Here is a 10,000-nt window from a genome sequence, read left to right as displayed (position 1 = left end):
CTTCACAATGGTGAATCACTAAAACAATTCATAAACACACTGCGGAAAAGAAGGAACAGCACGTCAGAAATCAGCTCAATGTAACTGAAGAATCCATGACTCTAACCACTTCTGGGAAAACACTAAACAAACAACAACATGAAGACTCCGAAACGTAAGATGAATGGGTAAATCACTTCTCCAATATTTTTGGCTCTATAACTAAGACTGAACCCACTGGATTCTCCAATATGTTTGGCTCTATAACTAAGACTACAGAACACTGGATTCTCCAATACTATAATGAAGATTCTCCAATAGTTGTAACTAAGACTACCAGAACCCACTGGATTCTGAATGTTTGGTAAATCACTGGATTCTCCAATATTTTGGCTCTATAACTAAGACGACCAGAACCCACTGGATTCTCCAATATGTTTGGACTACCAGAACCCACTGGATTCTCCAATATGTTTGGCTCTATAACTAAGACTACCAGAACCCACTGGATTCTCCACTATATTTAATGAACTACAGGACAAAATAAAAAAAGGCCTGTTGAGTTAATTGTCTCCTAAATGAAATGTTAAATATACAGATTATAATAAAACTCTTTAACATCATCCTAAATGAGATGTTAAAATATACAGACTACAAATTCCAATTGGCTATAATAAAACTCTTTAACAGCATCTTCCCCAATATTTGGAACCAAGGACTGATCACCCCAATCCACAAAAGTGGAGACACATTTGACCCGATAATTACCGTGGGATATGCATCAACAACAACCATGGAAAATCCTTGTAAAATCTACGTAAAACAACAAATAATCATGAGAGTAGAATTAATGATCAAACTCAGAAGTGAGATGTTAAATTATACAACCACCTAAAAGGAAATGATTCCCAAACCTTCTTAAGGAAAGCTTTGACTATGTACAGACTCAGTGAGCATAGCCTTGCTATTGAGAAAGGCCGCCGTAGGCAGACATGGCTCTCAAGGGAAGACAGGCTATGTGCCCACTGCCCACAAAATGAGGTGGAAACTGAGCTGCACTTCCTAACCTCCTGCCAAATGTATGACCATATTAGAGAGACATATTTCCTCAGATTACACAGACCCACAAATAATTTGAAAACAAATAAAATTTTGTAAACTCCCATCTACTGGGTGAAATACCACAGTGTTCCATCACAGCAGCAAGATGTGTGACCTGCTGCCACAAGAAAAGGTCAACCTATATTTATGCTTATTTATTTTCTCTTTTTGTACTTTGACTATTTGCACATAATTACAACACTGTATATACACACACACAATATGCCATTTAAAATGTATTTTCCTTGGAAGTTTTGTGTGTAATATTTACTGTAATTATTTTTTTCTTCTTCAGTTTTGTACATTATCCATTTCAATTGCGTTGGCGATGTAAACACAATGTAAACACAATGTAAACACAATGTAAACACATGTTTCCCATGCCAATAAATCCCTTTGAATTGAATTTAACTGAATTGAGAGCGAGTGGGAGAGAGAGAGACAGACAGAGAGAGAGAGAGAGAGCGAGAGTAAGATAGAGAAAGAGAGAAGATATGATGTGTGTGGACTGTGTACCTTATGAAGAGGTAGCAGAGGACACAGGCCAGTAGTAGTTTGATGAGTGAGAAAAAGACAGGAGGGCCCTGGTCAGAGCAGGGCTCTGTCCCAGCCTCGTACCCAGGATCAGGGCCTGATTCTGGGCCTGATTCTGGGCTTAGCCAGTGGGTTATGTGGTGGTGGAAAACCAGACCTGTCAACACACAGGTCAACAGAGGCCAGAACACCCGCAGGTTCAGAGTGTACACACTCATCCTCCTCTCTCTCTTCTCGTTCCCTCTCTCTCTCTTCTCGTTCCCTCTCTCTCTTCTCGTTCCCCCTCTCTCCTTCTTTCTGTTGCTCCGAGGTTCCTTCGTTCTTTCTCTTCTTTTTGTCTGTCTAGGACTTGTTCTCTAGCGATGCCAGAGAACTGAGACAGGGTCAGGGAAGGCTAACCCATCATGACACACACGCTGACATACACACGCTGACTCTCTCTCTCTCTCTCTCTCTCTCTCTCTTCTCTCTCTCTCTCTCTCTCTCTCTCTCGTCTTTTCCCTCCTCTGCGCCTCAACGTTCTTCTCTCCGTTGTCTCCTCTCCTTCCTTCTTGTAACAGAACTCCCACTTTTTATTCTTCTTCTCCTCTCCAGCTTGTTTGTTCAGTTTAAAGTCAGTTGAAGTTCCTCTTCAGATGTTGCCCCTCCTCCTCCTCCTCTCTTCTTCAATCTGTCCCTCCTGTTTTTCCTCTTTCAGTGCTGTATGATGTCAGGTTAATCTGTCTTTGTGAAGACTCCTCTCCAACAGGTTCTCTCTCTCTCTTGTCCTCTTGTCTCTCTCTCTCTTGTCTTCTCTTTTTCCCGGTCTCTTTCTCTCTCTCTCTTTCTGAGCTCAGAGGAAATGCCAAACTCTTGAGAGAGGAATTTTAGTTTTTAAAAAAAAGAGGGGGAGGAGGAGGAGGAGACTGTGCGGCAACACTCTCCTCCCACCTCTTAAAGAGACAAAGACATTGTTTCACATCTCAACATTACATTCAAAAGGGGACTCAGGGCCATGTCCCAACTGGGACCCTATTCCCTGTATAGTGCACTAATTTTGACCAGAGCCCTATGGACCCTTGTTGAAAGTAAGTGCACTATATAGGGAATAGGGTACCATTTTTGGACACAAAGGCTATGACAGTTACTGTAGCAGCATGGACAATAAAAGTTATTCAATTGCATTTGAGTGATTTGATTTATACCTGCAAACTGAGTGTACAAAACATTAAGAACACTTTCCTAATATTGAGTTGCACCCCTCATTTTGCCCAGCTTCAATCCGTCGTAGCGTGGACTCTACAACAGCCTCAATGGACTCTACAACAGCCTCAATGGACTCTAAAACAGCCTCAATGGACTCTACAACAGCCTCAATGGACTCTACAACAGCCTCAATGGACTCTACAACAGCCTCAATGGACTCTACAACAGCCTCAATGGACTCTACAACAGCCTCAATGGACTCTACAACAGCCTCAATGGACTCTACAACAGCCTCAATGGACTCTACAACAGCCTCAATGGACTCTACAACAGCCTCAATGGACTCTACAACAGCCTCAATGGACTCTACAACAGCCTCAATGGACTCTACAACAGCCTCAATGGACTCTACAACAGCCTCAATGGACTCTACAACAGCCTCAATGGACTCTACAACAGCCTCAATGGACTCTACAACAGCCTCAATGGACTCTACAACAGCCTCAATGGACTCTACAACAGCCTCAATGGACTCTACAACAGCCTCAATGGACTCTACAACAGCCTCAATGGACTCTACAACAGCCTCAATGGACTCTACAACAGCCTCAATGGACTCTACAACAGCCTCAATGGACTCTACAACAGCCTCAATGGACTCTACAACAGCCTCAATGGACTCTACAACAGCCTCAATGGACTCTACAACAGCCTCAATGGACTCTACAACAGCCTCAATGGACTCTACAACAGCCTCAATGGACTCTACAACAGCCTCAATGGACTCTACAACAGCCTCAATGGACTCTACAACAGCCTCAATGGACTCTACAACAGCCTCAATGGACTCTACAACAGCCTCAATGGACTCTACAACAGCCTCAATGGACTCTACAACAGCCTCAATGGACTCTACAACAGCCTCAATGGACTCTACAACAGCCTCAATTGACTCTACAACAGCCTCAAAGGACTCTTCAAGGTGTTGAAAGCGTTCCACAGAGATGCTGGCCCATGTTGACTCTACAAGGTGTTGAAAGCGTTCCACAGAGATGCTGGCCCATGTTGACTCTACAAGGTGTTGAAAGCGTTCCACAGGGATGCTGGCCCATGTTGACTCTACAAGGTGTTGAAAGCGTTCCACAGGGAAGCTGGCCCATGTTGACTCTACAAGGTGTTGAAAGCGTCCCACGGGATACTGGGCCCATGTTGACTCTACAAGGTGTTGAAAGCGCTCCACAGGGATGCTGGCCCATGTTGACTCTACAAGGTGTTGAAAGCGCTCACAGGGAAGCTGGCCCATGTTGACTCTACAAGGTGTTGAAAGCGTTCCACAGGGATACTGGGCCCATGTTGACTCTACAAGGTGTTGAAAGCGCCCCACGGAGATACTGGGCCCATGTTGACTCTACAAGGTGTTGAAAGCATTCCACAGAGATGCTGGCCCATGTTGACTCTACAAGGTGTTGAAAGCGTTCCACAGGGATGCTGGCCCATGTTGACTCCAATGCTTCCCACAGTTGTATCAAGTTGGCTGGATGTCCTTTGGGTGGTGGACCATTCTTGATACACACTGGAAACTGTGGAGCGGGAAAAACCCAGCAGCGATGCAGTTCTTGACACAAACCGGTGCGCCTGGCACCTACTACCCTACCCCGTTCAAAGGCACTTAAATCTTTTGTCTTGCCCATTCACCCTCTGAATTGCAACACATACACAATCCGTGTCTCAATTGTCTCAAGGCTTAAAAATCCTTCTTTAACCAGGTCTCCTCTACTTCCTCTTTAACCTGGTGTCCTCCCCTTCCTCTTTAACCAGGTCTCCTCCCCTTCATCTTTAACCAGGTCTCCTCCCCTTCATCTTTAACCAGGTCTCCTCCCCTTCCTCTTTAACCAGGTCTCCTCCCCTTCATCTTTAACCAGGTCTCCTCCCCTTCCTCTTTAACCAGGTCTCCTCCCCTTCATCTTTAACCAGGTCTCCTCCCTTCATCTTTAACCAGGTCTCCTCCCCTTCATCTTTAACCAGGTCTCCTCCCCTTCATCTTTAACCAGGTCTCCTCCCTTCATCTTTAACCAGGTCTCCTCCCCTTCATCTTTAACCAGGTCTCCTCTCCTTCATCTTTAACCAGGTCTCCTCCCCTTCATCTTTAACCTGGTCTCCTCCCCTTCATCTTTAACCAGGTCTCCTCCCCTTCATCTTTAACCAGGTCTCCTCCCCTTCATCTTTAACCAGGTCTCCTCCCTTCATCTTTAACCTGGTCTCCTCCCTTCATCTTTAACCAGGTCTCCTCCCCTTCATCTTTAACCTGGTCTCCTCCCCTTCATCTACACTGATTGAAGAGGATTTAACAAGTGACATCAATAAGGGACCATATCTTTCACCTGGATTCACCTGGTCAGTCTGTGTCATGGAAAGGGCATAATGTCATACACTGGTAACAAAGCTAACAGCCTTGGAAAGTTATTGTGAGGACAGACAGACTACTTTGTAAAAGCTAAGAGAATATATGAACTTATTATAGAATATGAAATGTTAAATAAGCTACAACTTCAGTATGACTGTGGTTGTGTGTTCAGTCCGACATAAATAAGTGATTCTCCAACTTCAGGATGACTGTGGTTGTGTGTTCAGTCCTACATAAATAAGTGATTCTACAACTTCAGGATGACTGTGGTGTGTGTGTGTGTGCATCGTGTGTGTGTGTGTGTGTGTGTGTGTGTGTGTGTGTGTGTGTGTGTGTGTGTGTGTGTGTGTGTGTGTGTGTGTGTGTGCACATGTGTGTGAGCGTGTGTGTATCTGTGTGTGTGTGTGTGTGTGTGTGTGTGTGTGTGTGTGTGTGTGTGTGTGTGTGTGTGTGTGTGTGTGTGTGTGTGTGTGTGTGTGTGTGTGTGTGCTCTGGTCTAAAGTAGGGCACAATATAGGGAATAGGGCCCTGGTCTAAAGTAGTGCACTATAGAGGGAATAGGGCTCTGGTCTAAAGTAGGGCACTATAGAGGGAATAGGGCTCTGGTCTAAAGTAGGGCACTATACAGGGAATAGGGCTCTGGTCTAAAGTAGTGCACTACATAGGTAATAGGGTTCTGGTCTAAAGTAGTGCACTATACACGGGAATACGGCTCTGGTCTAAAGTAGTGCACTATACAGGAATAGGCTCTGGTCTAAAGTAGTGCACTATACAGGGAATAGGGCTCTGGTCTAAAATAGTGCACTATACAGGGAATAGGGCTCTGGTCTAAAGTAGTGCACTATATAGGGAATAGGGCTCTGGTCTAAAGTAGTGCACTACATAGGGAATAGGGTTCTGGTCTAAAGTAGTGCACTATATAGGGAATAGGGCTCTGGTCTAAAGTAGTGCACTACATAGGGAATATGGCTCTGGTCTAAAGTAGGGCACTATAGAGGGAATAGGGCTCTGGTCTAAAGTAGTGCACTACATAGGGAATAGGGCTCTGGTCTAAAGTAGTGCACTACATAGGGAATAGGGCTCTGGTCTAAAGTAGTGCACTATAGAGGGAATAGGGCTCTGGTCTAAAGTAGGGCACTATATAGGGAATAGGGCTCTGGTCTAAAGTAGTGCACTACATAAGGAATAGGGCTCTGGTCTAAAGTAGTGCACTATACAGGGAATAGGGCTCTGGTCTAAAGTAGTGCACTATACAGGGAATAGGGCTTCTGGTCTAAAGTAGTGCACTATATAGGGAATAGGGCTCTGGTCTAAAGTAGTGCACTACATAGGGAATAGGGCTCTGGTCTAAAGTAGTGCACTATATAGGGAATAGGGCTCTGGTCTAAAGTAGTGCACTACATAGGGAATATGGCTCTGGTCTAAAGTAGTGCACTATAGAGGGAATAGGGCTCTGGTCTAAAGTAGGGCACTACATAGGGAATAGGGCTCTGGTCTAAAGTAGTGCACTACATAGGGAATAGGGCTCTGGTCTAAAGTAGGGCACGATATAGGGAATAGGGCCCTGGTCTAAAGTAGTGCACTATAGAGGGAATAGGGCTCTGGTCTAAAGTAGGGCACTATAGAGGGAATAGGGCTCTGGTCTAAAGTAGTGCACTATACAGGGAATAGGGCTCTGGTCTAAAGTAGTGCACTATACAGGGAATAGGGCTCTGGTCTAAAGTAGGGCACTACATAGGGAATAGGGCTCTGGTCTAAAGTAGTGCACTATACAGGGAATAGGGCTCTGGTCTAAAGTAGGGCACTATAGAGGGAATAGGGCTCTGGTCTAAAGTAGTGCACTACATAGAGGAATAGGGCTCTGGTCTAAAGTAGTGCACTATATAGGGAATAGGGGCTCTGGTCTAAAGTAGTGCACTATACAGGGAATAGGGCTCTGGTCTAAAGTAGTGCACTACATAGGGAATAGGGCTCTGGTCTAAAGTAGTGCAACTACATAGGGAATAGGGCTCTGGTCTAAAGTAGTGCACTATACAGGGAATAGGGCTCTGGTCTAAAGTAGGGCACTACATAGGGAATAGGGCTCTGGTCTAAAGTAGTGCACTATACAGGGAATAGGCTCTGGTCTAAAGTAGGGCACTATAGAGGGAATAGGGCTCTGGTCTAAAGTAGGGCACTACATAGGGAATAGGGCTCTGGTCTAAAGTAGTGCACTATACAGGGAATAGGGCTCTGGTCTAAAGTAGGGCACTATAGAGGGAATAGGGCTCTGGTCTAAAGTAGTGCACTACATAGGGAATAGGGCTCTGGTCTAAAGTAGTGCACTACATAGGGAATAGGGCTCTGGTCTAAAGTAGTGCACTACATAGGGAATAGGGCTCTGGTCTAAAGTAGTGCACTACATAGGGAATAGGGCTCTGGTCTAAAGTAGTGCACTACATAGGGAATAGGGCTCTGGTCTAAAGTAGTGCACTATACAGGGAATAGGGCTCTGGTCTAAAGTAGTGCACTACATAGGAATAGGGCTCTGCGTCTAAAGTAGTGCACTATATAGGGAATAGGGCTCTGGTCTAAAGTAGTGCACTACATAGGCAATAGGGCTCTGGTCTAAAGTAGTGCACTATACAGGGAATAGGGCTCTGGTCTAAAGTAGTGCACTATACAGGGAATAGGGCTCTGGTCTAAAGTAGTGCACTATATAGGGAATAGGGTCTCTGGTCTAAAGTAGTGCACTACATAGGAATAGGGCTCTGGTCTAAAGTAGTGCACTATATAGGGAATAGGGCTCTGGTCTAAAGTAGTGCACTACATAGGGAATAGGGCTCTGGTCTAAAGTAGTGCACTACATAGGGAATAGGGCTCTGGTCTAAAGTAGTGCACTACATAGGGAATAGGGCTCTGGTCTAAAGTAGTGCACTACATAGGGAATAGGGCTCTGGTCTAAAGTAGTGCACTACATAGGGAATAGGGCTCTGGTCTATAGTTGTGCGCTATAGAGGGAATAGGGCTCTGGTCTAAAGTAGTGCACTACATAGGGAATAGGGCTCTGGTCTATAGTTGTGCACTATATAGGGAATAGGGCTCTGATCTAAAGTAGTGCACTATAGAGGGAATATGATTCCACTTGGGACACATTCTGATGATGAGTTCCCAGTGCCCTACAGTGAAGTGTGGGAGAGGTTTATAAAATATTATTATACCACTCTCTACAGCCCAGATAAACTAAACACTGTTATACACAGATATACATTATTAAACTAACTGTGGCCACAGATATACATTATTAATCTAACTGTGGTCAGAGACATACATTATTAAACTAACTGTTGTCTTCTGACAATGCTTCTCTATTCTGACGTCTGAATGAATGAATGAATGAATGAATGAATGAATGGGAGGGTGGGGCCTAAGTCCCACATGGTACGCTACACCCTGGGTAGTGCACTACTTTTGACTAGGGCCCTGGGTAGTGCACTACTTTTGACTAGGGCCCTGGGTAGTGCACTACTTTTGACTAGGGCCCTGGGTAGTGCACTACTTTGGACTAGGGCCCTGGGTAGTACTACTTTTGACTAGGGCCCTGGGTAGTGCACTACTTTTGACTAGGGCCCTGGGTAGTGCACTACTTCTGACTAGGGCCCTGGGTAGTGCACTACTTTTGACTAGGGCCCTGGGTAGTGCACTACTTCTGACTAGGGCCCTGGGTAGTGCACTACTTTTGACTAGGGCCCTGGGTAGTGCACTACTTTTGACTAGGGCCCTGGGTAGTGCACTACTTTTGACTAGGGCCCTGGGTAGTTCACTACTTTTGACTAGGGCCCTGGGTAGTGCACTACTTTTGACTAGGGCCCTGGGTAGTGCACAATAGTGAATATGGTGTCTCTCATCCACAGCAGCCTTTTGTCTTAGTCCTCTGGTCACACACGCAAACAAACACGCACACGCAAACAAACACGCACACGCAAACAAACACGCACACGCAAACAAACACGCAAACGCAAACAACACACACACACGCAAACAAACACGCAAACGCAAACAAACACGCACACGCAAACAAACACGCACACGCAAACAAACACGCACACGCAAACAAACACGCACACGCAAACAAACACGCACACGCAAACAAACACGCACACGCAAACAAACACGCACACGCAAACAAACACGCACACGCAAACAAACACGTGCAAACGCAAACAAACACGCAAACAAACACGCACACGCAAACAAACACGCACACGCAAACACGCACGCACACGCAAACACGCATGCACACGCAAACAAACACGCAAATGCAAATAAACACGCACACGCAAACAAACACGCACACGCAAACAAACACGCACACGCAAACACGCACACGCAAAGCAAACACGCAACACGCAAGCAAACACGCACACGCAAACAAACACGCACACGCAAACAAACACGCACACGCACACATGCACCCACACGCAAGCAAACACGTACGCACACGCAAACAAACACGCAAGCACACGCAAACAAACACGCACGCACACCCAAACAAACACGCACACGCAAACAAACACGCACACGCAAACAAACACGCAAACGCAAACAAACACGCACACGCAAAAAAAAACACACACGCAAACAAGCACGCACGCAGACGCAAACAAGCACACACACGCAAACAAACACGCAAACGCAAACAAGCACGCACACGCAAACAAGCACGCACACGCAAACAAACATGCACACGCAAACACACACGCACGCACACGCAAACATGCACGCACGCAAACACACGCACGCAAACGCATGCAAACG

The 10,000-nt window shown here is 45.6% G+C and overlaps 1 pseudogene; it reads right to left on the bottom strand.

The window, feature by feature from the left end:
• LOC135534810 (inositol 1,4,5-trisphosphate receptor-interacting protein-like 2) overlaps nucleotides 1–2,413 on the bottom strand; it is an 11,761-nt pseudogene extending 9,348 nt beyond the window's left edge.
• Between the last annotated feature and the right edge of the window lie 7,587 nt (nucleotides 2,414–10,000).

Source organism: Oncorhynchus masou, unplaced genomic scaffold (assembly GCF_036934945.1).
Source record: "Oncorhynchus masou masou isolate Uvic2021 unplaced genomic scaffold, UVic_Omas_1.1 unplaced_scaffold_3964, whole genome shotgun sequence".
Lineage (NCBI taxonomy): Eukaryota > Metazoa > Chordata > Actinopteri > Salmoniformes > Salmonidae > Oncorhynchus > Oncorhynchus masou.
This window is presented reverse-complemented; position numbering and strand designations above follow the sequence as displayed.